General features: G+C 48.6%; 1 protein-coding gene and 1 long non-coding RNA gene across 11 annotated transcripts in view; one reads left to right on the top strand and one right to left on the bottom strand.

Annotated features, from left to right (window-relative positions):
- RREB1 (ras responsive element binding protein 1) overlaps nucleotides 1-24,789 on the top strand; it is a 134,771-nt gene that overhangs the window by 9,884 nt on the left and 100,098 nt on the right. Inside the window, exon 1 of one of the 10 annotated variants that reach the window (XM_038584104.1) lies at nucleotides 14,033-14,450. The exons of 8 other annotated variants lie outside the window; for them this stretch is intronic. The gene's annotated coding sequence lies outside the window, so the exon portion shown is untranslated. Of the gene's footprint in view, nucleotides 1-14,032; nucleotides 14,451-16,786; nucleotides 16,913-24,789 lie in introns of those variants that run through there. One more of the 10 variants, XM_038584103.1, reaches the window with a different exon arrangement.
- On the bottom strand, nucleotides 12,858-19,842 carry LOC111094042. The gene is made up of 2 exons (XR_005384289.1): nucleotides 19,616-19,842; nucleotides 12,858-15,650 (listed from the first exon to the last, which is right to left on the bottom strand). It is a non-coding gene; the product is annotated as an uncharacterized LOC111094042 (long non-coding RNA).

A 24,789-nucleotide genomic window follows, 5' to 3' on the forward strand; every position in this document is an offset into this window, starting at 1 on the left:
AAAACCCGCTTCTGAATACACAAAACCACCTCAAGTTGTTTAAGTTTCTTTTAAAAGAAGTATATACAGCTTAAGAAATAGGGGAGATACCAGAAAAGATTGGGTCCGAGAGAAATGTTTTGCTTATGGACCCTTTTGTACCTAAAGAATGTTTTTAAACTGCATAGTGGGAGGTCTTGCTACCTTTTATTACAAGATGAAATCCTAGCTGATTAAAAATACATTCCTACCTTTAAATATTCCTGTTGTGCTTACCCAATAACTAGAGTTTTTAGGCTCATCTGGTAGATACATTCTGATAGAATAGTCTAACTCTTACATTTCTCTAGGAGGCTTGTATAGTTTCTTCTCCGATGTGGAAAACACACCTCTTAAAAGTCATTTCTCTTCCACCTTATGGCTTTTAATTGTTGTTTTGAGGGATAATTATATGAAACTGTTTTAGTGAACATCTCAAACAGGTTTCCCATGACTTGGTTAGTTAATCCTATATTGGATTAAACTATTCTTAAAATTTTAAACTGAGTATAATTTAAAAGAGGCTTAACGTGTACATCTCTAGACTTAATTTGTTTTTAAATCATGAAAGTAAGGTTTCAGAGAACTATTGGTTGTTTAAGAGCTTAGTAAAGCTTCGCAGGCCCCTTTTCCTAGAATGTTTTATCACGTTGGAGTCAGTATCAGACCCAATCTGCTTTTAGAAAACAGTTTTTTGGGGCCCCTGGGTGGCTTAGTGGTTGAGCATCTGCCTTTGGCTTAGGTCGTGATCCCGGGGTCCTGGGATCGAGTCCTGCATCGGACTCCCTGCCAGGAGCCTGTTTCCCCCTCTGCCTGTGTCTCTGCCTCTCTGATGTGTGTCTCATGAATAAATAAAGTCTTAAAAAAAAAGTTTGCACCCCCAAATTTGCAAACGTCATAGCATTGAATTTTTTTTTTTTTGACATTTGCAGATCTTTATTTGACTTTTATTTAGTATTTGAATGTATGCTATGTGAAGGCTGCAGTAAATACCGGGAGTGCCAGTTATGAGTAAGAGAGAGTTGCTATAGCTTCACAGAGGTTGGAAAATACCTGTTCGGCCACTAAGTCATGTACTTCTATGCCAACTGCTAGCAGTAAAATTGAATAAGAACATGTGTTGGGGGCGGTAGGATGGAGGATACTGGGAGGCAGGTCAAGGAAGGCATCCCATGGAGCTAATATCTGAAGGATGGTGGAGGGAGGGAAAGAGTGTGTTGGAGCACAGCTTATACAAAGGCCCTTAGGTTGGAGGGGAGGGGTGTGTGCCCACCGAAGCGAGAGAAACGCAGGGAGTGTGTGGAGGGAAAAAAAAGACGCGGAAGAAATGAATGACAGCACGATGAAGTAGGTAAGTGGCTTCAGCACCCTCTTTGTAGCCCACAGGTATTTGGAGGTCTTCTTAGGAACTTCAAGGGTGTTAGGCCAAGGAATGACACCATGAGATTAGATTTGCATTTTTAAAGATTGTTCCTGCTCAGAGTGGGGGATAGACTAGACTGCAAGGAAGCTACTATTTTGCCTTCCATCTGCAAGATCAGTTAGAAGCCTGGTTTTTTAAAAAAAGTTGAAAACCAGTGCTGGCTTGGATATGGTGGCCACAGAGGTGGGGAGCCTGGGAGGCTTTGATCGAGATCTAAGTGGCTGGAAGGACTCTGCTACTGGGTGGGGGTAGCATGGGGGCGGGGAGGGAGAGAGATGGCTTCCAGGTCTCTGGCCTTTGTAGTGGACGAGAGGGGGGTGCCTTTCTCTGAGATCAGAATGTTGGATGAAACAAGGTTTATAAACACGGTACGTCCCCTGTTCTTTAAAGAGGGATTTTTATGGTCTTTAATACTTTCAGCACCTTCTCTGCTTGTACTGTTTTCATTGGTTAAAACGTACACACCTGGCATGGGTAGAGCCTGAAAAATACAACTATATTAAAAAAAAAAAAAAAAAAGTGAGAAGTGGAAACAAATGACTGGCTTCTTCCTCCCCCACCCCCACCTTCCTTCTTTCCTTTTAATTTCCTGATACCAGAAGGAAATGGAAGATTTTCTTGTAGATGGCCTGAGCTTCTGAATGATTTTCAGATGGGATCCGCAGCTAAATCTTCAGAGCATTTATGTGTCTGCTTGTTTTGGTGAGGTGTTGGACTTGTGAGCACAGGGCTCAGGGCAGGAGGCTTTGGGCACGAACCGAGTAGGACTGTCCCAGTTGCATGAGCCTCTGACTTAGGGGTGCCAGGACTCCCTCACGACCTGATTTTCCAGCGTCTTCCTTGCTTTCCCAGGGGACGCTTGACCCTCTGCATGTCTTCAAACTCGGTCAGTATTTTTGCTCGCCCGGTAATCTGTGTGAAAACAAAGTTCATTCCGCAAGCGAAACTTGCTCTTGGATCTCCTGTGTGCTGGGCTTCCCACTAGATCCGTGGGTGTCAGAGGGAGGGACCTAATCCCTGCCGCAGGGCACAGAGCTCATCCCCACTGATTGGCCTCTATCTGAACACCTCTGCTGATGGCAGACCTGCTTCCCCCAGAACGACCTTGGGGTTTTACTGTGTTAATTAACCTTTTTTTTTTTTCTTAATGCACACAAATCTTTCTGGAACAAGATAGAAGGTGACGTGTTTTCCACTGGGTTGGTAAAAACTAGAAGCTGGAGCGCAGGCGTGCTGCCTCTTGCAGTGTGACCGTCGGAGCACCAGCCTGAATGCTGCCCTCGGTGACTTTGCCCTGCACCTGCCAGTGCAGGGGGCACTGGCTGCCTCCCTTGCCGGCCCAGCCATTCCAGTGTGTGAGCTGGGGCTCCATCCTGGGGGGTGATCTCCCAGCAAAGTGTTAGTGCGTTTGACTGTGGGTGATGCTTTTCTGACATCATACACATGATTCATCAAAGCCTCAGGTGGTGAGTCCTTAGCATGTCCCAAAGATGCTTCCTTTTTTATGGTTTCTGTCTTGACCAACATAACCTGAACATCCCCTGGGGCCCCAGAAAGTGCCCTTTGACCCATGCCGGGGGTAACAGGATTCCCCATCTCTTGCTCAGGAGCTTGGGTGTTTCTGCATCACTGTGACCATAAATCCCACTAGTAGTGTGGTGTCCACCACACTTTGTTCCAGCCCTATATTTGATAAGATGAATGAGTTTTTAGGGTCCAAAAAAAAAAAAGGCGAAAGAAAACCCAAAGACCTGTCCCTGTCCTGCTTCTTTCCAGTTGAAAACTTGGTAAGGAGACCCTGAAACCTTTAAAAGCTGGGTGTGAGCATATTCTTTTGAATATTTAAATCTCTGGGTACTTTTGCAAAAACTCTGTCTTCTAGCCTCACTGTGAGGTGTGGATTTGGAGGTCTAACAAGAAGTTTGCTGCCAAATACAGCTTACTCTACATAGTGGCCTTGTGATTAATATCCAGAATTGCTTGTCAGTTGTGTAGTCAGTGGCCAATTTCTGGTGACAAACAGATACGGTCTCGCTTTTGGATAGCTCATCCGTAACTGCAGACAGTGATGACAGTGCACACTGTCTCTCGGGCAGTTTCTTTTTCTTTTCTTCTTTCTTTCTTTCTTTTCTTTTTTTCTTTCTTTTCTTTCTTCTTTTTTTTTTTTTTTTTTGCAGTTGGTTTTTTCCTTTAACCAGTTGTGTATTTGCATCCTGCTGCTGCTGGGTGGTGTGAGGTTCCCTAGGTGTTAGGGTGTTGGAATGTCCTCTCTAATATATCCCCTTCTGGATGTATTAGACCGTCTGCTGTGTTCAGATTAAGTGGATGAAAGTCTAATATATTTTATGTAAAGCTCCTTGAAGAGGTTGGTGAAACAAGTTAATAAAGAAATATATGCTTTGGAATCTTAATGAGCTTTCTTCCGAGAATGTCCACGTGCTGTCAGTACGGGCAGGCTGTGGGATGTTCCTAAGGCTGCCTGTGATCTGTCCCTTCACGCTGAACCCACAGCTTGCTAAGAATGTGGCATTGGGATGGGTGCTGCAAAGAGGACTTTCTCCCTGGGAACAGGTGAGTCCCAGGAGCAATCGGTCACATCCTGTCAGGGCAGTAGGTTGCACCTCTTCTCATTTTCATTGTTGTTTTTGTTTCCTTTTTTGAGCAGCGCTTGATGTTGGTGTGGGTGGCGATCATGGCTGTGGGTTGGTTGAGGGTTGCTTTTTGTCAGTCCGCTGGAGAGTCGATGGTGTGCGGTCACGTTCCACGGTGTGGCATCCTCAAGAAAAAGCGGGGTGTGGGGGCGTGTACCTATCTCGGGGGGGTAGCACCAGCAAATTATTATATTTAGAGACTGTGATCACAGTGGCCCGGCAGCTTTATTTCATTGTTATCTCTCTAGTGCCTGGAATCTTGGAAGGGCTTCTGTGGCTGGCCAGGCCTGGGAAGTCTGCTGATGGCTGGTGCTGCCGCCCCTGTCTTTGCACAAAGCTGCGGACAGAGAAACCCACCCTTCAACGGCAGGAACTGAGATGTGGTCATTCGCAGCACAGAGGAGTCTACCTAGGGTGCATTTAAAAGTTCAACAGACCGCACTTGGCTTATAGACCCCCTTTGATGAAACACATCGCCAGTCAAGGCCCGCCTGTGTTTGCTTTAAATCAGCCAAGCCAGACGTTAAGTCTTTCAGTTTCTCTTCTGCCCCCACTAGACGTGATCATGACTCCATTCTGATAACAAAAATCTCAGGTCATTCCACTTTAATTCCCACCCTTTTTCGGTTGTTAGCCTCTTCACGTGGGGAAACTCTGAGCATGGGTTCTGGGAGCAGCGGCACTAACATGTTATATTTATTGAGCATATACTAGTAACCATTGTCCTAAATTCTTGAGCCGGATCGTCTCATTCATTCCTGACAAAGACTCTTTGACCCTGTGATGTAGGTCAGTTATCCGCGTTATTCGGGTGTGGAAATGCCAGACCCAGTGCGGCAACTGGCTCGTGGGAATCAAACTGGGCAGCCTGGGTCCCGAACCCACGCTTGAAGCCACTACTAAACTACCTCCTGTAACGACACACTATATTCATCAAATAAATATCCCCTGCAGCCTGCTGTGTGCAGAGCCCTCTGGTACCCACCGAGGGGAAGAGTGTGCAAGAACAAGCATGCGACACGGTTGCTGGCTTCTGGAAATAGCAGGTTTTCTGGCATTTGACAAGATGAGCTAGATAGACCGTGACTTCATGGAAGATCAGGAGGGGAGATGTGTGATTGCTGAGGTGAGAGGCTCGCAGAAGTGGTGTTGGTTCACAGATCAGCTGGAGGGAAGTGGCTGTCCCCAGAGCCTCCGGCTGCCACTGTAGGAAAGACCCAGGGGTGAAGCCCTGGACAGATCTTTCTAGAAGATAAAATGTACCCCAAGTCTCCCTTAGAGAGTTTCCAGTGGTCTTTCACCTGGTGAGGGATGCCCCCAAAGTAAAAGAGCGTGGGCTTGGACTTGAGGCTTCTGTAGGTCCTTCGTGTGCTGGGTGGTGGGGCGTGTGCCTGTCTCTCAGGTTGTTTCTCGTGGACGCCCATTCTCAACCTCACTAAATGTGCTTGAGCTCTGCTTCAAAGCAAGAGTAGCATATGGGCCGCTTTTGAGGAGCCTGGAAACTCAGCTCTGTAGTCAGTGGAGTGTTGCTTTGGGTTCTTGTAGGGGCCAGTGCCTTGAAAACGGGTCCCGTGTTGTTGTCTGTTAAAATGGGTTGTCATTTAATATATAAATTCAAGATTTTGCCTCACGGTGTCAGAGTTCAGGACGGGTGACCTAAGGGGCCCAGTGACCTGTGGTAACTAGTGAAGTCTAACTGCTGACCTGATCTTAAAATTTGCCCGTAATCAAGGCGGGGGTAGCCTTTGGGATGTATTGGCCTTTCGATGCTTTGCTTTTTAGGCAGTAGGAGCCCTGTGGACTTGAGGGCAGCGATAGAAGGATGTCCTGTCCCCCTTAGGATGTTGTTGGGATGGAGGTCACCAGGGTGCGTTATCCTGCCCTGCCTGGGGGTGCCAGAGCAAGTTATGGGAACTCGCAGATCTCGAATTGCAGTGAGCACTTGATAGTCTGTTTCCCGTTTCCGGTGGGTCTTTGGAGAAGGATTGTTTTGAAATTGGTAACAAATAGAAAATTTCAGCCTTTTGTGCCACTGGCTCAGTTATAACTGAGCTGTCTTCTGTTTACTGGTGTCGTCGTCATCATCGTCATCATCATCATCTTACGCTCGTGGCACTTTGGTGATGATGATGATGATGGTGAAACGCATCTTATGCTCGTGGCACTTTGATGATGATGATGATGATTGAGATGGTGAAACCCATCTTATGCTCGTGGCAGTTTGGGTTTCAGGAGAAGAGCAGAGGCAAGAAGTCTGAATTGGGAGACCAGCGCCCAGCTCCATTTCACGTCTGTGGGATACCACCGGCAGCTGCCCTGCACTGGGGGGTGGGCATCACCTCTCGGATGCTCTCCCTGGGTACTAGGCTCCAGGGGCGCAAGGATGGGTAAAACACCTGCCGTACGTAACACTCACCAGTTCATCCCAGCTGGCAGGGACACCGGGGGAGGCAGGGGACCTGGGAGTGAGAAGTGGCAGGGGAAGAGGAAGCGATGTCTTCAGATGTGAAGGGCTGGCCTGCGGAGAACCAAGTGGGAAGGGGAGGCGGACTCCTAGGCAAACGACAGTGTGAAGTACTGGCCCCAAAGGACACAGTGAGGAGGTTTATTTGGGGCCAGGGTAGTGCGGGAAGGAGAGCATGGCTGGAGGAGAGGGTTGGGAGGGTTGAGCGGAGTTATGCGCGAGAGGGGTGTTCAGATGGGATTCTGGAAAAATAGTCGGGCTCTGGTGTGTAGGCAGCGGTGAGCGATCACACGCTTTGAAGCGTGGCCACGATGGGAGTGTGAGTGAAAGAACACTGCTAACCCTTGAGAAGAATGAGGCGGTGGAGGAGATGACACGTCCAGTGAAGTGCAGGATGAACTTCGAATCTGGTGCTGCGTTTAACAGAGCAATTTATTCTACGTCCCCTCCTCGACCCTAAAGAGATTTTTTCCATCCGGGCTGTCGTGTGGGCTGCCCCCTGAAGGCTGAGGTGACCTCAGGGAGGTGAGATCTTCATTCCAGCAAGTGGAACTCAGGTCAGCGACGTCACCTCCCTCAGTTGTATTTTACTCATTGGTACTTACCGAAGCTTATCAGGTAGTGGAATTAGAGGAGAGAGCGCCTTCTCTGCCTCTGGGGGTGGACACTGGGAGTGGGGACTGCTCATGCTAGCCTTGTAATCACCAGTCTGTCAGCTGGCAGTGAGTGGGCCCAGGAGCCGGCCGAGGGCTAGCTCCTTTGCAGTCCAGATGACCTGGGGGTGAGGGTTTTGGAGGCTGAAAGCTGCTGTTGGAAGTTGTTTGTTCCTTTTTTTAAAAAAAAAAATTTTTTTAAAGATTTTATTGGGCAGCCCTGGTGACTCAGCAGTTTGGCACCCACCTTCAGCCCAGGGCGTGATCCTAGAGTCCCGGGATCGAGTCCCACGTCGGGCTCCCTGCATGGAGCCTGCTTCTCCCTCTACCTGTGTCTCTGCCTCTCTGTGTGTGTTTCTCATGAATAAATAAATAAAATCTTTAAAAAAGTGAAAAAAGATTTTATTTATTCATGAGAGACAGAAAGAGGCAGAGACACAGGCAGAGGGAGAAGCGGGTCCTCGCGGGGAGCCCGATGCGGAACTCGATCCCAGGACCCTGGGGTCACACCCTGAGCCGAAGGTGGACGCTCGACCACTGAGCCAGCCAGGCGCCCCCTCTTCTGAGGTTTTCAGAGCCCCCCGCCCTCTGGGGAGGGCTTGTCCCGTTCTGTGTATGTGGCTTGATACATTTCAGAGCCGGTTGCCCATGGACTGAGGGACTGGCAGGAGAGTCGTGAACAATGTGGGCAGCCCCCCTCGATTCGGGAGGTGGGACACAACAACGGACCTTAAAGTCATTCATTCCTGTGCCCTAAAACTGATTTTTCTGGGTTACAGCCCTCCAAGCTGCGGGCTGCCTCCTGGTCCGTTTTGTTTCTGGGCACGTTCTCTCATTGGCGCTGGGTGCGAGCTGGTGAGAGTGGGGTGCTGGCCCGCTTTGGTGGGGCTTTGGGGGCCCGGGGAGGGGTGAGGTAGGGGGCATCTTCCTTGTGCCCGGGGGACAGCCCGGGCGCAGCGGGTTAGGGAAGGAGCGCACTGGGTGCCCGCGGGCCTTGCGCTGGGCGGTTGCATGCGCTCCCGCACGGATGCGGGGTAGGCTTTATTCTCCTCTTTTTAGGGACAGGAAGCTGAGGCTTAGCTGTGCTCGGGTTTCATGCAGCTCGTGTCAGACTGCTGGGAAGCTTTCTGCTCTGGCCTCTCCCAACTGTCTTAAGGGACCTTCTTTTGTTACACAAAATCGCGTCACACCTTGGTACCCAGAGAGCTCTGAGCCAGCCGTCCTGAACCTTGATTTGACTCATTTGTCTGGACTCTTCAGCAGTGAGCTTGGGTTTGAGCATAACCGGCATCCGAAGGCCTCAAACTTCGCCTGCAGTCCGCCCGATGGGGCCGGCTCCCTGCCCTGAGGATGCCGTCGCCCTTGCCTTTGGTTTCGCCCTGCCCTGTGGGCCGCAGGCCTAGAGCCCGTGGAGGGCTGAGGTCCAGGCAGGAAAAGGCAGGTGGGGGCTGGAGTTCCGGGTGATGATTTGGGGCTGAGGACCCTGTGGGGTGGAGGCCCATCTGGGGTGGGCTGGGGCGGGATTGGAGGGATTGTCAAGGCTTTGAGCGGAGCAGTGACAGGTTGGCCTGAGCTTTGGAGACGGCAGCAGAAGGGGGAGCGAGGCCGTGTCCGTGCGATGGGTGGCTGCTGTGGCTCACTTTGCTCCTGGGTTCTGGCCCGGGGCAGCTGGTACAGGGTGAGCGTTGCTCAGGACCTCTGCGGTGCCTACAGCCCCGGGAGTGATGTGTACACACAGGGAGGCTTCGTGCCTCCGCAGCCGTAGACTTGTTTAAAAGCTGCATCACATACCCTGGCTTAATGTTTGACTTCTAAGTTACCACCTCCAGATGAGCCGCCCTCAGGAGGGTGATGGGTCGAAGGGAGGGTGTCCAGGGGAGCAGGAGACCCAGTCGGTAGAAGGTTTTGGTTCAGATTCTGCTCTGTCCCTCCCGGGGGCTTGTTCGCTAAAGCTCTGTGTCATGTTTATGATGTTGGCATAGTGGCTGGTATGTCACTAGCACTGGTTTACTTACTGAATGTGGGGCCTGAGAGCACACGTGTGTCCAGGTGTGCGGACACCTGGCCCTGAGCATTGAGGACGCTGGGTGCCTGTGGCCCTGGGGACCTGAGCCCGTCTCCCAGTCCCACCCTTGCCAACCCGGTTTGCAGGTCTGGGGCCGCCTTCCTAGGTTCCTGGTGAGAGAGAGGCTGGTGCTGTCTGCTGCAGCCCGTAAGGATGCAGGGATGCTCTCACCTGCCCTCACTGGTGGGGGAAAGGAGGTCTGGATGTAGGAGCTTCCTTGATATTTCCCCCATATCATTTTCACCCCTCGTGGCCAACATGCCTGCCTGTAGAAACCTGCAAAGTCTGGAGCCCTCGCCAGCCTTTTCTCTGCTCTTCAGCCCTCTGCTGAGGCTGGTAGTACCTGAAAAAGCGGCTGCCAGGAGCCAGAGCCTGCATCTCACACACATACACACACACACACACACACACACACACACACGCCAGATGCCACCCCTGCAGGCTCAGAGTCGGTGGGCCTGTCATTTCACAGCCACTTGCCTCTGATCCCGCTCAGTGGACACACTCAGCACCTGTGTTGGGAGCAAAGCACTCCTGGCTCCTACCCGGATGTGGCCTCCCCAGCTCTTTCTCTTTTGAGCTCTGGCCGTGGGGATGCCGTCCTTGTCCCGCTCCCATTTGTTTGTGTTCAGAGTCCGTTTCTAGGAAGCAGATCAGATCTGTACTGTCCTATGGCAGTGGGGTGGGGGCCGATGGTTTTCATGCGTTGTCTCCATAGTCCCCACGCTGCTGTGATTATGCACAGCTCGCAGGTGCACAGCTTGGGGTTAGAGGAGATGATCCTGATCACACCAGGTCCCCCCTTAGTACTCGGGACACTCTGCGCTCCCTGGCTCTTTGTGCTTTGTCTCACTGAATCTCCGTGTTGACCTTGTGAGGTCATTGTTATCTCCATTTTACAGATAGGGAAGCTTGAGGCTTAGAGCATTTAAATCACTTGCCTGAGGTCCCTCCAGCCCTGAGTGACAAAGAGTCAGAATTTGAGCCCCGGCCAGTGTCCTCCAGTACACATGCTCTTAATCTTTGCTCTTCTGTTTGCTTAAGGAGAAATTTCTCTTTTGGGGCCAACTTAAAGCCCATCACTTCTGTTGGATTTGTTTTCTAACACTTTCTCCATTTCTAAAGCGGGGAGAGAGGGAGTCAATGTTCATCGAGATTTTTAGGCACGTATTATGTGTTTTCCTTAGAGTATAAGCTCCACGAGGACTTTCTGTTCCTTTATCTGTTTTTTCCATACGTGATGCCAAGCACTGACCACAGTGCCTGGCTCGTCCGGGTGCTCAAGCAGTGCTCACTGAACGAATGAACGAACGAGGCCAGGGTTGTGTTAGCCATATTCTAGGTGGAGGCAGTGAGGCCGGGAGTTATGGGACTTTGCCCGTAGGCACACACCAAGTTAAGAACAACTTTTTGCTCTTCACATCACAGATCTTTTTTTTTTTTTTTTAACAGATCTTTTTTACACATGTAAAATTTAGGGAGTAATCAGATCTATGTCATGGGATTGTAGGGCATGATATAAAACACTATAAATACTTACCCAGCATCTGGCACAGCATAAACATTGGACAAGTGGCGTTGCTTTTGCTGTGTTTCAGATCTCTCCTCTGTGTATGGCTTCACTTTGGGTCAGGGTTGCCATACAGGTCACCAAAGCTGAAAATATGCTAGCCACTGAAAACTTTTAATTTTATTAATCGAATGTTCCTATCTCTGCTGTACTCTCTGTCAAGCCGTAACAAGTAGTAAAATTGCTGAAATCAGTTTAAATCTACCCCAGGCAAGTGGCTACTGACTAGCAAGAGTTGATTAAATTATATTTGTATCTGCTTTGTTTCCAGTGAGAATTATTGTACTGGAAGGGGCCCGAGGGATCATGGGCCAGGGATTGCCCTCACCCTCCCTTAATTTACAGGTGAGGGACCTGAGGCCTGGAGAGATACAGGGGCAGGGCCGGGGGGACCCTGGGTCTTGCCTGTTAGGTTCTCTACAGCGTCAGAAACCCTGCCAAGTCCAGATGCCCAGAGGTTTTTCCTCGGTGGGACTGTCTGAATGCTTGTGTCAGAGCCACCGTTATTCCTGCTAAGGATGTTAGTGGGTAGATCCATCAAGAGCTGGTGATTTCTGAATCCCAGTACCATCTACACATTTCTCATTATAAAATGTTGATATTTACTGTAAATAGTTTCCTGTCACTCAGATGGCAAAGGAAATACTCCTAAGTCTTGAAAAATTGTGTTTCCCCATCAGATTTTTGTGATCTTAGTGCACATTGAATTCCTCCTCACCGTAGAAAATTCTAAATTAACACAAAGGAAGAAAAATCTAGTAAAGCACAAAGGAAAATAACGTAAAATTATTTACTCTTGTGAGTCAGAAGTAACAGGAGTGTATGTCCTTCTAGATGATCTGTTGTGGATACACACACTGTGAAAATGGGATTCATTACATTTGTGGACAATAAAATGCCCATTTTTGCACATGCCTTTATAGCACTCTATTAAAAATTTAATGTGGGATGATCGTATTTGCTGATGTATTTAAATATTCCTTGACATGAAAATCCCATGATTTTGATGTGGCGTGATTTGCTGGGAGGGCCAAAGGCTAATGTTTTGGGTATTTTGCATTCCCTGGGCATCCACAGGGAATGTGGATGAGGAGGGAGGGGTATTTTCTTAGGTTAAACGAAACCAACCTAGAATCAAAAATTTTTACTGTATATTAATCAGGAGTTTGATTTATTCTAAAGAGGAAAACACAGAACAGAATAAAATATATTTTTTGATCAGTGCATGATCTGTCACCTTACTACTATAAACAAATTAGTCACTGATCAAAAACATATTGGGCAGTTGAAAAAAGCCTCCAAAGGGTCAGACTGTCTTCCATCCTATATCGGATGCTGGGTTGTGAATATTACATATGATGTAATTTACCTGCGTTGTGTTTTTTAATTGGGCATTTTGCTTTAATCGATGTCCTGTTATTTGAATATTTTTTTTTACATCAGCTATTCCTAATCTTTTCCATTATAAGGACCTGTTTAAATGTAAAAACCTTTTTCAGAACAAGCACAATTTCAATTATACATTCTATTGGCAGGCTTTGACAAAAAAAAAAATTCCTAAAAATAACACGGAATTTATCTTTAAATTTATCCATGGAATTTATCTTTATTAATTAATTACAAAAGCATCTTCGTGTACCAAGTAATAGTACATAGATGGGTACAATTTACTTAGTTTGTAGATGCCCGATGAGTGTGTGAATAAGTGGACCCCCTGAAATAGTTCCCTGGAAACACCTGCCCTAGTGGAAGATAGTGCCTACATACGAATAACTGTAAGGTCTAATGTTAAGAAAATAACAAAGAGATCAGTCCTGAAGGGCAAGTGGGATTCTCTGACTCCAGGAACAGCTGTGTAGGTGGAAGACCTGGGGGCCATTCTGTGACAGGTTAGGAGGATGCTTTTTGTTCTGCTCTCTACTCAAGCTCCCAGGGGTGCCCACCCAACCTCATTGTCGTTATTTCAAAGGAAGGAATTGTTGTTGGAGGAGGAAACTGAATCAGAAACACTTCAGCAGACCTTATGGCATATCTCCCTTAGCCCTTTTAATTAATTTCATATGATCTATCAGAGGGAGCTGGATTTGTAGGCTTAGGTGACCAGCCAGGTTCTAAATCCAGCCCAGCCTTGATTATGGTTAAAGGAAAGATACTACACCTTATACTTAGGTTTTTCCATCTGTAAAATGGGCAGGATCTCTTTCCTTTCTCATATTCTTAGCAGGTGACTTAATGATGCTCCCATTAGTATTTTCTTTCTTTTTAATCAGTAGAAGCAAACAGAAAAGCCTTTGTGAGGCTGGATGTTATGGTCCTTTCATATCAGGGAGAAGTTCCATAAAACTAGGGAAAGTCTGAGGATCCTGAAAGCTTCTTTAAGGCAGAGCAGCCGTCAGAGGAGCTGCCAGTGGAGTGAGACTTTGCTCAAAAACCTTCCATCTCCGTGCTCCCCACATTCTGTTTTCTTCTCTTTAAAATGAGGGTGTTAGTGGTTTAGTGATTGTTCGGGAGTGATGCCTCTTAAAACGCTATTCTTGGGCTCCGACAGCAAAGTCCTCGTGCTCCTTAACCCTCCAGATGCAGGTGGGAGAAGCAGCTGCCTCATTTCCGATGTCACTCTTTTCTGAAGGAAAATCATCCCAGTGTTTTTCTAGGAGTCAGGGCCAGGAGCAGGTATTCTGTTTCAGTTTTATGTGGCATCTGTGCATTTTCAAATAGGACGCATTGAATCTTTATTTCAAGCTTGTAGGTCCTTTTCAAGTTGCTCCAGGAAATCTTTGGGAGTGTCTTAGCAAGAGGGGGGGCACAGTCATCACATATCCGCTGAGCCTGGGAAAGAGCAGGATTGAGGAAGCTACTACCCAGAAAAGACCGTGCCATGTGGATTTTCTGCAAATACCGAAACTGAATTTTTACGGAGGCGGCAGGAAGACTTACTTTCGTTAAGTGGACTTGGTGAAAGGTGGCATGTGACCAGGGTCATCTGGCCTCAGTTACAAGGTTACGGCTGTCTGTACAATGGGACCAGCACCACCCCCCCTCCTGGTGCAGCCAGCCGCCTTGAGGCTTTCCCCGTGGTTACTTTGATGAACACTGACCTAACAAAGGTTTCCACGGAAAAAACCCTCCAAACATAATTTCCAGAATTCCAAAGCAGTCTTACCATTCTGATTCTATGGGAGGGCTGATTTGAAAGGGGACTGCCATCAGCACCTTCTCTTATCTTTGTTTTATAGCTGTTAGGAATTATCTTTTTTTTAAAAAAAATGGAAATGAGTTATAAATTATATCTTAAGGATTTTAGTGTAGTTTCTTTTGAAGTGGTTTGCTTCAGGTTCCAATGACCTGGCAATACGGAGAGAAGAGTAACTGACCCTTTCGTAAGAGATGTTATTTGAGGAGGGGTTACACATGCACAGTCAACCTAGGAATGCGTAAGTCAGGTTTTCTCTGAACCTGACTTACTTTTTGAACAGGAGGAGAGATGATTTTTTAGGCATAATACTGTCTCTAAAGGCATTTAAATCTAGAAACAAAGGCTACATGTCTGTATTCAAAATGGATGGAGTCCTGAACCTGATGTTTTCAAGAGTGCCTTATTATCAGGTAGCTGGTAACAACACGTCATGAATCAAACCTGTTGTGTTTCCCACAGAATTTCATTAAAAAGGTTCCCATACCCCTTAGATGTGAGGGGGCAGTGAAACAGAAACTTGATAGAAATACTAGGGAGGGGGAAAGATAAAGCCACCGTGGCACCTGGGCCTCCTTTCACTTCCTTTCCTGACTCTGCCCCTTTGAGATGTCTTCAAGAAGATGGAGGAAGCTGCTTGCCGCTGGGGTCATCACCCTGGGTTGTGGCCCTCCTCTGGATTTGGGGGCGGGAGTGGCTCAGCCCCGGGAGTTCCTTCCCCAAAGCCCAGGGCTGGCGCTTCACACTCAGCCCTGTGTCCCCTGGGCTTTCTGGGAAGGCCCGGGACTTGGTGGGACTGAGAACGGGCCTTCCGGGGCCTTGCCTCCTGCTGCCCCCTAGGCCACCGGGAGCCGCCCTGCCTTCTAGAAGGGGTGCAGGCAGGGGGCAGTAGTTTGGAAGGCAGAGCAGAGGGCGGAGGGGCTGCAGGCAGTTGCCCGTGGTGAGTGGACCAGGCCTGCCGGGGTGGGGTGCAGAGCTTCTTGTCTGGCTGTTGGCTTGGTGTCTTCAGATTTTGGCTGAATTCAGTGAACATCTTCGATATTTTTATGGGTTGCAAATGTGAGTATGATGTGCCTGTACATTTTTGGGGTATTGAATAGACAATCAAACCGAGGAGCCAAAGGCTAGGACAGTTGTTTCACTGATTAACGGAGCAAGGGCCTAACTGGCCAAACTGGGAGTCATTTGCCCAAACTACTCCGGGCAATGAGTTTTGCTCAGTCTGCGAAAAAACATCACTTGGAGAGGTGCGGTATCGGATAAAGGAGCGGAAGGTTCGGGTTCTGCTTTCGTGGGCGCCTCTGTGATGCTGGGAGGAGAGGATGGGAGATGGGAGCCCCTTCTCTCAGCTGCCTGCCTGACTCCTCCTCTTCCTCTCCCGGGGCCCAGGAGCCTGGAGCTTCGGTTTTGAGAGCGCAGGGCCTGGTGTTACGCCCAGCGGTGGTATTTTAAAGCATTTCGCAGTAGTTTTTAGGATTATCAGTCATCACTTGCAGGGTTCCTTTTCATTTTCAAGGGCACCCAGTATAACCGTTTAGTCCCCTTTCAATGGCCCTCTTCACTCACTCAGGGCCCAGTCAGGAAGATTAATAATGTTCACTGATTTACTGTCGCTGCAAAAAAAGCATTAGTTAATTAGACGTTTACACCTCCGTCAGATGGCATTAGGACACCCTTTGTGCACTTTAACTCAAGGATGTTAAAGACCTAAATCTCGGAGCAAAAAGAAAAGAAAGAGAAAGGACAGGCACTTTTCCAGTTTAAGCTGCATGTTGGTCCATGTTAATTAGGCATTTGTCCCTGAGTCTGGAGGTGATAGAAATTGCCAGTTACTGCGGTATTTAACTGACATCAGACTCCCGTCCAAGTGATTCAGTTGGGCCCTGCCTTCTCTCTTAATTGGTGGGAAGGAAAACTCAGGCACACACCCAGGATAAGGAGGAAACTGTTACTTTTAACATTTAAAAATTTCATTCTGGAGGATCTTAAGAACACTTGTGTATTTTTTGTTGTCACTGTTAGCTATGCAGTGGAGCTTTTTAAAAACAGTAACAACAGAATCTCTTCCAAAAACCTCATCTACCCCAAATGATTAGGTTTTGTTAAGTCTTCAGTAAATGAAAGTTTAGTCACCGTTGTTATCCAAGGTCAAAAAGTTATCCAGGGCCCTTATAGATTTATAGATCTGTTTGGCACTGTTTTTTGTTTTTTTGTTTTTTTTTTTTAAGACATTTAATCTGACAAAGACGGGCAGATCTTTGTCAGTCCTACAAATTAATTTGTGGGTCATGGTGCCAAGCAGTATACATTTTAAAAAACCAACATTGGGTGGCCTTTTAAAAGGATGGTTTTGTAGGAGTAATTAGATGAAACATGCTCTTGGAAAAGATTTTTAAGCAACTTCTTCCTGGTTGCTGGGGAAGGTAATTCTCAGTGACAGGAGTTTAGTTTACCTTATTCATGAGCTCTGTAAAACAATTCCAAAAATAATGAAAAGATTTTTTTTTTCCTAACTAGGGGTAGCCTTATTTGACTTTAAACCTTCCTTGCTTTGTCTATGGTTTCTAGCCAAAAGTTCACACGTTTCAGAGCACTTCATTTTCAGTACTGAACTACTTTTTCGTGCGCTGAATGAATGCAATATGTTAACACTCCTGTCCGGCCCAGAATTGCTCGCTGCCCCTTTGGCCTGCCTGCCTGGTACTGGCTGAAAAGGTACCATTGTTTGTTCTGCAAACACTGGGTGATGTTTGTTTCCAAGGTGACTGGTTCTATTGCTGCCCTTTAAGCAAGGGGGGGATGGGGGAGAGAGAAAGTTGGCTTTAAACACCTGAGAGCATCCTGTTCTGGAGACAGTCTGTGTGTGTGTATGTGTGTAAGTTGAAATATTATTTTAACTGAATTAGTGGGAGAAAAGGGGATAATGTGGAAATGTGAGAAAAAGATTATCAGTAAGTTTCAAAAGATCAGTAAGTTCTGATACTTAACTCTGTACTTTAGAGCGAATGTCATGGTAAGAAATGTTAGAATTAAAGGTCTGATCAGACATGAAATGAACCATTTTTACATTTCAAAAAGAATCCAGGGAAGAAAAAAATATTTTAGAGGATAATCATTGAAATGTTAATTTTATGTTTGCATGAAATAGATCTTCAGCTGTTATCTGTAAGCAGCTATTCGGATGAATCAGAGTGTAAGGAAAACTGGTTATTGACCAGGTAGGTAGGCCTTTGGAAACAAGTAAGAGAATGTGAGATATAAAGAGGCTGGTTTCATTTTTCAGTTCTGTCCAAAAAAAAATTTTAGAAAAAATGTTAAATCGTTGAAGCTTGTGTCAAAAATCTTCCAAGAAGATAATAGACTGAAAAGCATCTTTGGTGGTATATATGGTTTATTCATCAGTGAGAAGTTCTTAGTTCAAATTAGAAGGAAAAGAAAATGATTCCTCCCTCCATGGTCCCCCACCCCCTCTCTTTTTTTGTTTTATGGTACATGGATGCTGTTAACAGAACTTTGCCTTTTCACTCCTATCGGATTTAGTACAGTTCATGCGCAGGTTTCAGTAAACATTAACTACTTTTATCAGGACGTGCAGTGTGCTGAATGGTTAGCAAAGAGAGTGTACTGCAAGAGACAGAGGAAAATGAGAGAGTCCAAGGTCATATGGATGTTGAATTTTTAGAGATCATTGAGAATTTAGGGGGAAGACATCCAGTTGCACGTTTTAAATACCCTCTCCTTAGGTGGGCCTACCGCAAGGCTAGCATTTGTGTACCAGGGTTCAAACAGGATTTATAAAGATGCTCCCTCTGCATGGCAGCCAGTGATTCTTAAACGTTTTTACTTTCATTTAAAAAAAAGGAGGGGGGGATCTCAGCTTTCTCCAGGACTGCTAGAATTCTAGGACGAGAGTGTTTCAAGGTCCCAGCAGCGAAGGACTGTAACATTTATCACAGTGACTCTTAAGATCTCTTTCGATTTCATGGGGGTTTCTTTTTTTTGTCCCCCCTTTCTCAGAGCTCATTTGGGACTGATTGCCCTCCCCTAGATAAGCAGTCTGGTCCCCGGAGTTGGCACATTAAGCCCTAAAAGGAGGGCTCGGGTGAAATGCTGCCAAATAGAGATCCAGCACTGTCTTCAGAAGGCCTGTAGGACCCTAAAGCTCCGGGCTCCCCGCGCCCTTTCCAAGCACGGGGGCGGGACTCGTGCCCCCCTCGGCACGGCTGCCCCTCGTCCTCCCGGCCCGGTGCGGCGCGCGGGCTGCGGCGGCTCAGGCTCGCCCCGGCGGGGTCGCTGCCCGGGGGTCCCCGCGTCCGCCCCGCCGCCCGCGGAGCCCGGCTTCGGCGTGGGGCTGCGAGGGGAAGGCCTGCCCCGCCGCCCACGGACGCAGGGCCGGACGCAGGGCCGTGCATGCACGCTGGGGCCGTGGGTCCTGCAACCGGGGCGGTGCAGCCGGGGGCCGGGGGCGGTGCAGCCGGGAGGGGGGGCGTGCGGCCGGGGGACCGGGGTCGTGCAGCCGGGGGCTGGGGGCCGTGCAGCCGGGGGGCGGGGGGGGCATGCAGCCGGGGGACCGGGGGTCGTGCAGCTGGGGGCCGGGGGCCGTGCAACCGCGTGGGGGGGGGGGCATGCAGCCAGGGGACCGGGGGTCGTGCAGCTGGGGGCCGGGGGCCGTGCAACCGCGTGGGGGGGGGGGCATGCAGCCAGGGGACCGGGGTCGTGCAGCCGGGGGCTGGGGGCCGTGCAGCCGTGGGGGGGGGGGGGGCATGCAGCCGGGGGACCGGAGGTCGTGCAGCTGGGAGCCGTACAACCGGGGATCCGGATATCGTGCAGCCGGGGGCCGTGCAGCCGGGGGAGCCGGGGGTCGGCTGCTCTCCCGGGGCGGCGCGGGGCCGTGCGGGAGGGCGGCCAGGCGGGGAGGGGCCTGCGGGGACGGGCCGGCAGAAGGCAGCCCGGGCACGCCGCCCCTTCCCTTGGAGGACGAGCCTTTGTGCTCCGGGGAAGCCGCCTCAGCCGGAGCGTGTCCGCCGTGGTCCCGGGCACCCGCCCGCGCCCTTCCCGCTGGAGCGTCGGGGGATGCGGGGCCCGGGGATGCGGGGCCCGGGCCGGGGCCCCTCGGGCCGCCCGCCCCCTCGGCGCCCCGCTGGGCGGCCCTGTGAGTGGGCAGCGGGGCCGTCAGTCAGGGAGGCCGGCGCCGATTGGCCTGCGGCCGGCGGGGGCGGGCTGGGGGCGGGGCCAGGCCCTCCCCCTCCCGCTTCCAAGAAGACCTTGACGTGCTCTCCTCGCAGCCCGGCCGGGGCAGCAATTTAATGAACAACCAGACATCTTCAAAGAGCCCGTTTAGTAACCGAGCTCGTTTTTGAAAAGTGAATTCCTCTCAGGAAGAGATTAGAAAGTGTGTGCGTTCCGTGCGAAGTCCTCTCTCTCTCTCTCTCCCTCCATCCCCCTTTTTTTGGCTCACTTGGGGCCACTTAGCCTGTGGCCACTTGAAGTTTCCAGAACCTGTGCACGGGCTGAGCTGGCCCATTTGCATTCTGTACTTATTTCCCCGCACAAGCCCACCTTAACGCGTCTGGTTTACCTGGTGGCTACTTTCAAACGGAGGCGTGGAGCTGGAGAATGAGCTGCAGACCTAGAGCTGGGCCGAGGACTCCGGCAGGGGGAGGACAGCGGCCCTGGGGTCGCTGAGCCTGCAGACAGGACGGCTCCGCCCCGCTGGGTGTGGGGCCACTGTGGTCTGCAGTGTGACCTGCCTTCTGAGACCTCCTGAGATGGAGGTGCAGGGGCAAACACGAGCCAGCGGGGACAAGGGGCTGCAGGTTTTAATGCTCAGACCTCCCTGCACTTGTGATCGTGGGGTGCGCCCCCCTTTCCCCTTCTCCCTTCATAATCAGCCTGTTGATAGTAACAAGGCCATTCAGCTGGGATGCAGTTTCTTGATGTTCTTTCTGGACTTGAAGGGCATGACCACTGAGGACAACAGGTGGTTTGGTGACCATCAACCCTACTTTTGATGGCGGAAGGCCGCGTGCCACTGAGGCGCCCTGAGCTGGCACAGTGGATGATGCACATGGCCCCTGCCTGTTCCTCTGTCATGTGGCTGAGCGAAGCCTGTAGTGGCCAGCTCACCGGATCGGGGGCACTGCCGCCCCCATGCCCCCGCGACATGGAGTACCTAGTGACTTACATCGCTCAGACTACTTTGTGACCTGTCTCATGTTTGGTGCGTCACCTTTGGTGACACTCTTTGCTAGGCCGCAGCATCCAAAACTGAATTTTTAAAAAAAATTATTATCTTTAAATTTTATTTATTTATGCATGAGAGAGACAGAGAGAGGCTGAGACACAGGCAGAGGGAGAAGCAGGCTCCATGCAGGGAGCCCGATGTGGGACTCGATCCCGGGACCCCGGAGTCACCGGCTTCCCCAAAACAGTGATTCTTAAACTGGAGGGAAAACTTTTCCCTAATGCACTGGGGTCACTGGGACTTGGGAGTGCCAGGGCCTACCCGCAACAGGTCTGTGGTAAGGCTGGGGCTTGAGGCCTTTCGAAAAGCTTCCTTGGGGGACACCTGGGTGGCTCAGTGGTTGAGCATCTGCCTTTAGTTCAGGGCGTGGTCCTGGGGTCCCAGGATTGAGTCCCACATTGGGCTCCTCACAGGGAGCCTGCTTCTCCCTCTGCCTGTGTCTCTGCTTCTCTCTCATGAATAAATAAATAAAATCTTAAGAAAAGAAAAGCTTCCCGGGGACTCTAATGAACAGCCCTCATAATTAGCATTCAAAACTGTATTTATAAACACGTTGCTTTTATATTTATGGCTGATGAGACAAATGAATATGTTTGAGCCACTGGGAATTTAAAAAAAAAAGTAAAATTAGGAAATGATATGTAAACCTTGAAATTCTCCCATCTAATGCTCGGGCTTGTTGCATCCCTGAATTTCCGATTAAGGTAGGTATTGTGGTACCTGTGCTAGAACCCTGATAGGCCATCTGCACTGGCTGGTGTAAATGCTACTAATTAATTTTTTAAGAACTTGGCACTCTGACAATCATCGGGGATGCTGAGTAGCTGGTACCAGATGTTTCTTTTGTTAAGGCCATGGAGAGGTAATGTCACAGGGAACAGGGCTGTGGACCTTTAATACCGTGGTGTGAGGCTGTGGATTTTGGGGATGCTGAATATTTTCTTTAAAAAGGGTCGGGGAGGACGTACAGTCTGGTTTCTCCTCGGTCTTCCCCCACCCCCAGCTCTAGTAGATTATCTTATGTAGAAGTGTTTACTCAATTATCATCAGGCCCAGCTCTTTTTAGAAGAGAGTAAATGGTACTTTATCTAGACCCTCTTGGTCCCCATTTTGCCACAGCTGAAGGGACAGCCTGTGCCTCTAACTGAATTCAGTCCTTTCTTCAGTCTTTTAACTGTGGAACAACAGGAAAGTCGGCCGCTCATCATTTCGTGTGCAGACTTTACAGCCTCTGAACAGCCTCTGCTTACGCAGTTCATGAATGCACCATTTGTTGTTTCGAGCACAACTGTTAGATACAACTGGCTTTGCAGCCCACTCTGCCTGAGATCAGAGTACATCACTGTGGCCTCCCCCCCCCCTTTTCTTTCCTCTTTTTTTTTTTTTCCTGCATAAGCCAGATTTTTGCTTTAAATACCACCATTTTGTCCACAGTACCATTTCTTTGACCCAACTTATATTTTTCAAATGTAAGTTTCAGGAGTAAGGTTTAATTTGCTCAGGCTGTTAGTATAGAGGTTCTGAATAAGTGCTAGTGTTTTTTTACTTTATTAAAGGAGGAGGTTCTTTTCGTGGCGTGGTTTTGCATATACGGTTTTTTTTTTTTTTTTTAATGATCTCAAAGGACCATCCATGTCACTTTGAAATTTTATTCTAAATTGCCTTGAAGTTAGAAAGTTTAGGTTTTTCCTAGGTCATCTTATTTCCTTGTTTTTAAGCTTTATATACAATTTCTTTGTCAGCAGGGATTGCCTTCAGTTTAGAATTTAAGAGGAGCTGTCAAAACCAAGCTCTATAGTATGGTTTTTAGAATATTTGAATATCATCTTTTCAAATAATTATCATTATTTTCTCCTCTTGAAGCTGGGTCCCATCCAAAAAAGATACCATTAATGTTAAAATTTTCATTTTTGTTTTCTCTCACATATGCATTCTTTGGCCTTATAATTATATAGGTGTCATATGTATGTCGTGTATATACTTATGTTGACATTATGCTTTCTTTGCATTTTATTTAATTGTATTTTCGTTAAAAATGTATATTTACATGTTTTTCTGCTTTGCTTTACGTATTTAACAACTGGGCCAAATTGTTACTTCTGACTGCTGTTAGGCCCTGCTCTGGCTGGCTGAGATAGATTTCTGTTAAAATAGCAAACATCCTACAGCAATGAGGTCCACAAGCCTCTGCATCCTGGAGCTTCCAAAAATGAAAGTCATTTGCTGAATATGAAGCAGCTTTCTGTAGTTGAATTTTAAAGTAGACATTTAGGTTTCAAGGAATATATTTAGTTGTTGCCTTTCAAAGAGGTTATAGAGGCCCAGGATCGAATTGGTGTTTTTGTTAGAATTGAGACCCACAAAAGTGTCTAGGGGAAAAAGCATGGTAATGTTTTGTGAGATTCATGCTTTCCTTTTCATCTCATTATCTAGAGAGGGGAGATCTGTCTCCTTGTGAAGATTAAGTCTGCCACCTGAAGAGTCCTTATGGTCAGTGGATGGAAAGGCTAAGCAGTTACAAGTTCTGGGGAAAACAAGCTCCGGGGTTTCACTGCTTTCAAGAGCAGTTCCCTTAACTTCTAGAGCACTTTCCATTCGCTGTCCTGCAATTTTCCAGCTTGGTTTTGATCTGCACCTTTAAGCTAGGTAAACCCTCATTGGACTTTTCTCCCTGTAGTTTCTTGACTGCCTTTCTCATATGATTAATACGTATGTTGCTTCAAATGGCATTTGAAACATCACCAGGTATTTTCACCAGGTAGAAACTGCTTTTCCTGTGTCAAAACAACCAGTGTGGCTTAGTTGATGCTTCTGTTGCTAAGCAGGTAAATTTCTGGTCTGCAGGCTGTCAGATTAACCCTGTAAATGCCTAATGTCAAGCAAAAAACAAGAAGAGGAAAAAATCTTAACTAGGTGATGCTTCTCTCCCTTACGTGCGGCTTTGTTCAAGTGCATGACATCTGGGCCTCGCTCACCCCAGCCGTCCACTCACAGGTTGTCAAGGGACCCGGCCTCAATATTTTGTATTTTTGAGGGGAGGAGGCGAAGTAGGAGGTGGAGAAGGCTGGAAAGTTGGGTAGTATCCAGGGGGATGACAGCCCCCGGAGGAGCTGGTTGTGAAGACGTCATACCATGTGATAAAAGTATGGGTTTCAATCCAGTCAGTAGTGGCTTTAGCCTTTTTCTTTGGGACTTTTCTCAGCATGTCTGCCTTAAATTGTAGTATGGTTGTGGGGAAAAGAAGAGGGAAGAAAGGGGTTGCTGTTTGCATCCTTTTGCCAGAAAGGAGTTAACAGTACATACCGCAGAACAGGTTGGGCAAGACTGTTAAAGCCAGTGATGAAGCCTCTCCCCCTCCCTCCCTCCCTCCCTCCTTCTTTCTCTCTCTCTCTCTCTCTCTCTCTCTCTCTTTCCTCCCCTGTTCTCCCTTTCCTCTCTCAGGACTCTAAAACATCTTCAGATGATCCCCCGCTCCCCCCAGCCCCTCCCCATTTCAGTGTCTGGCTTTCCCTCTCCAGGGCAGAGCATTCGATGTGATGAAAATACTTTCTGGAGATGAGGAGCCTGTGGGAGAGGCCTCAGCCATGCCAGCTGTTTCTCGAGAAATCGATGGCCCGCTTGTCTGTGCCCTTCACCATGTAACATAGGCCCCATTCAGCAGAGACATTCTTCTGCGTGCATTTACGCCTCTGTGGGACTGCGGGGTGGGCGGCCTGTGGGGGGCGAGGGGGGCTGGGGGTCGAGGGTCGGAGTGGAGATGTGGAGGGCAGTGAGGGAGAGTCCCTGGGCTCTGAGTGCCAGGAAGTCATGAGACATTGCTCCTTGGAGCATCTGAAGTTTGCTTGGACTCAGGATGGGATAGCTTGTGGCCATAAATGCAGAGAAGCCGAGCTCTCGAAAGGCCCGTTCTGGTCTGATATAAGTTCTGCGTGGTGTTTGTATGTGATCCCTCCGTAAACATACCATATATAGTCATGCTGGAGCTCACTATAACACGCATCGCAGGGGAACGGCTCCTAATGCACAGATCCTCGGGCACTTAGAAGCAGGCTCAGGCTATTTCTGGTGTGTCATGGCTTTTTCTTTTTTCTTTTTTTTTTTTTTTTCTTATTTGGAGGGAGGAGGAAGGGAGCTTTCTTCCTTCTTCACACTGTTTGAAACATGTTTCTGATCCTAGTGCGTCTGGCACTCTGAAAACTAAAGAAACTGCCCTGTCATGTGAGGAGAAGCTGAATTCTCTTCGTACATCTGTTTCAGGATAAAAACCTGGCTTTTCTTCGTATCTTTAACACCACACACGTTTTGTGTTTTACGGTCCCCGGTCTTCAGCTGTTTGTTTTTGGAGCATCTTTTAGCACCGTGCGCGAGGGGAGCCCATCCTCTGTAACGTGTTGCTGGGGACTGAGGGGGGGCAGAGGAGAAGGTGCTTTTGTGCACCCCGGTTTCCTGTCTGGATCCTCCCCGAGCTGTGCTCCTGTGTTTGTGACGCTGCTGCACGCTCGGATCGC

The sequence above is a fragment of the Canis lupus genome, chromosome 35 (genome assembly GCF_011100685.1).
Source record: "Canis lupus familiaris isolate Mischka breed German Shepherd chromosome 35, alternate assembly UU_Cfam_GSD_1.0, whole genome shotgun sequence".
NCBI lineage: Eukaryota > Metazoa > Chordata > Mammalia > Carnivora > Canidae > Canis > Canis lupus.